Source organism: Bos indicus, chromosome 10, assembly GCF_029378745.1.
Source record: "Bos indicus isolate NIAB-ARS_2022 breed Sahiwal x Tharparkar chromosome 10, NIAB-ARS_B.indTharparkar_mat_pri_1.0, whole genome shotgun sequence".
Classification (NCBI taxonomy): Eukaryota; Metazoa; Chordata; class Mammalia; order Artiodactyla; family Bovidae; genus Bos; species Bos indicus.
Genome location: NC_091769.1, coordinates 38,828,816 through 38,831,775, shown reverse-complemented (window position 1 = coordinate 38,831,775; position 2,960 = coordinate 38,828,816). Strand labels below are relative to the sequence as shown.

Genomic DNA, 2,960 nt, shown 5'->3' with positions numbered 1-2,960 from the left:
GTTCAGATGATTTGGAAATGAAGTCTAGTCAAGCTGATGTTTAATTTGTGAAATACAGCTAAATCATTACTTATAAAAAAAATTACAGTACTAAATTCCTACATTAGAAATGAAAAAAGGTTTCAAGTCAATTATCTCAACTACTGCTTTAAGAAACTAAAAATAAATAAATAAATAAGCTAACAGTAAGTAGGAGAAAGGAAATAGTAAAGATCATAGTTGTTGTTGGTCAGTCACCAAGTCGTGTCTGACTCTTTGTGACCCTAGCACTGCAGCACACAAGGCTTCTCAGTCCATCACTATCTCCCTGAGTTTGCTCAAAGTTAAGTCAATGATGCAATCCAACCATCTCATCCTCTGTCGCCCCTTCTCCTCTTGCCTTCAATCTTTCCCAGCATCAGGGTTTTTTCCAATGACTCAACTCTTCACATCAGATGGCCAAAATATTGGAGCTTCAGCAACAGTCCTTCCAATGAATATTCAAGGACTGATTTCCTTTAGGATTGACTGGTTTGGTCTCCTTGCTGCCCAAGGGACACTGAAGAGTCTTCTCTAGCACCACAGTTTGAAAACGTCAATTCTTCAGGACTGCCTTCTTCATGGTCCAACTCTCACATCCATACATGAGTACTGGAAAAATCATAGCTTTGATTATGCAAAACTGTCAGCAAAATGATGTCTCTGCTTTTTAATACACTGTCTAGTTTTGTCATAGCTATTCTTCCAAGGGGTAAGCATCTTTTACTTTTGTGACTGCAGTCACCATCTGCATTGATCTTGGAACTCAAGAAAGTGAAATGAAATCTGACACTGTTTCCACATTTCCCCATCTATTTGCCATGAAGTGATAGGACCAAATGCCCTGTAATCTTAGTTTTTTGAATGCTGAGTTTTAAGCCAGGGTTTTCCTGTTGGCTCTGGAGAAGGCAATGGCAACCCACTCCAGTACTCTTGCCTGGAAAATCCCATGGATGGAGGGGACTGGTGGGCTGAAGTCCATGGGGTCGCTAGGAGTTGGACACGACTGAGTGACTTCACTTTCACTTTTCACTTTCATGCATTGGAGAAGGAAATGGCAATCCACTCCAGTGTTCTGGCCTGGAGAATCCCAGGGACAGGGGAGCCTGGTGGGCTGCCATCTATGGGGTCGCACAGAGTTGGACATGACTGAAGCGACTTAGCAGCAGCAGCACAGTTCCTGGTGGCTCAGATGGTAAAGAATCTGCCTGTCATGCAGGAGACCCAGGTTCGATCCCTGGGTCAGGAAGATATCCTGGAGAAGGGAATGACAACCCACTCGAGTATTCTTGCCTGGAGAATTCCATGGACAGAGGAGCCTGGTGGACTACAATCTATGGGATTACGAAGAATCAAACTCTAGTGAGTGACTTTCACTTTCACTCTCCTCTTTCACTTTCATCAAGAGGCTCTTTAGTTCCTCTTCACTTCCTGTCATTTAAGTGGTATCATCTGCATATTTGAGGTTGTTGATATTTCTCCTGGCAAGCTTGATTCCAGTTTATGACTCATCCAGCTCGGCATTTCACATAGCGATCATAAAAATCATAGTAGTCATTAATAAAATGGAAACGCTACGCACACACACTAACTCGCTTCAGTCGTGTCCAACTCTGTGCGACCCTATGGACAGCAGCCCACCAGGCTCCTCTGTCCACAGGATTCTCCAGGCGAGACTACTGGAGTGGGTTGCCATTTCCTTCTCCAGTAAAATGGAAAACAGAAAAACAATTGGGAAAAATCAAAACCAACCAAAAACTAGGTATATTGGAAAAATTAATAAAGAGTAAGTTAGTCTACCAATAGTGATCAGAGAAAAAAGAGAGGACACTAACTTTACTATCAAGGATGAAAGAGTGGACATCACTATAGATTCCAAACATATTAGAAAATAATAAAGAAAAATTATGAAGACTTCTATGCCAGTAAGTTTGACAACTTTAGGCAAAATAGACAAATTTATTGAAAGAAGTAAAAACATCAAATCTAAGTCAAAATGAGAAAGATAATAGGGTTCATCTATTAAAGAAAATTAATTGTAGCTTAAAACATTCCTATCAGGAAGACTCAAAGAGCAGACAGCTTCATTTGTAAAGTCTCCTGAACATTTAAGGATGAAAGAATATCTAATTTTCACAAACTTTCCAGAAAACTTAAGGAGGGAATACTCTTCAACTCATTATATATACTCAGACTGACCCTACACAAAGCCATTATCAAAAAAAAAACTATAGATAAATATCTCTTATGAAAAGTAACATGAAAGTGTTATTCACTCAGTCGTGTCCAACTCTTTACAACCCCATGGACTGTAGCCCGCTAGGCTACTCTGTCCATGGAATTCTCCAGGCAAGAATACTAGAATCAGTAGCCATTCCCTTCTCCAGATCTTTCTCACCCAGGGACTGAACTTGTGTCTCCCACATTGCAGACAGATTCCTTACCATCTGAGCAACCAGGGAAGCCCCAAATCTCTCTCATAAACCTAAATTTAAAACTTGTAAACAAATCTTTTTAATTGAATCCAATAATATATAAAATGGATAATACATAACACCCCAATTTTTTTATCTCAGAAGCAGAAGGTTGGTCTAACATTCAAAAGTCAACCCATATAATTCACCAAACATATCAAACCTTTGATAAAATCCAATGTTTATTTCAAATAGGAACTTTCAGTAAAGTAGGAATAGAAACTTCAACCTGTCAAAGCATCTGCTAAAAACCTAAAGCTAATCAAACTTAGTAGCAAAATGATAATTCCCCCAAGATTGATAACAAGATTAGGATTCTACTTTTCAACATTTTTATTATTCATTTTAATCCATGCAAAGGGGCAATAAAAACAAAGCCATCTGGATTTGAAAAATAGCATTGAAATATCTCTACTCTCAGGTAACATGAATATCTATTTTAAAAATCCAATGGAATATACAAAAATC

The 2,960-nt window shown here is 38.8% G+C and overlaps 1 non-coding gene across 1 annotated transcript; it reads left to right on the top strand.

Moving 5' to 3' along the window:
• Nucleotides 1-1,195: 1,195 nt before the first annotated feature.
• Nucleotides 1,196-1,268, top strand: TRNAD-GUC (transfer RNA aspartic acid (anticodon GUC)). Its single transcript has one exon. It is a non-coding gene; the product is annotated as a tRNA-Asp (tRNA).
• Nucleotides 1,269-2,960: the final 1,692 nt, after the last annotated feature.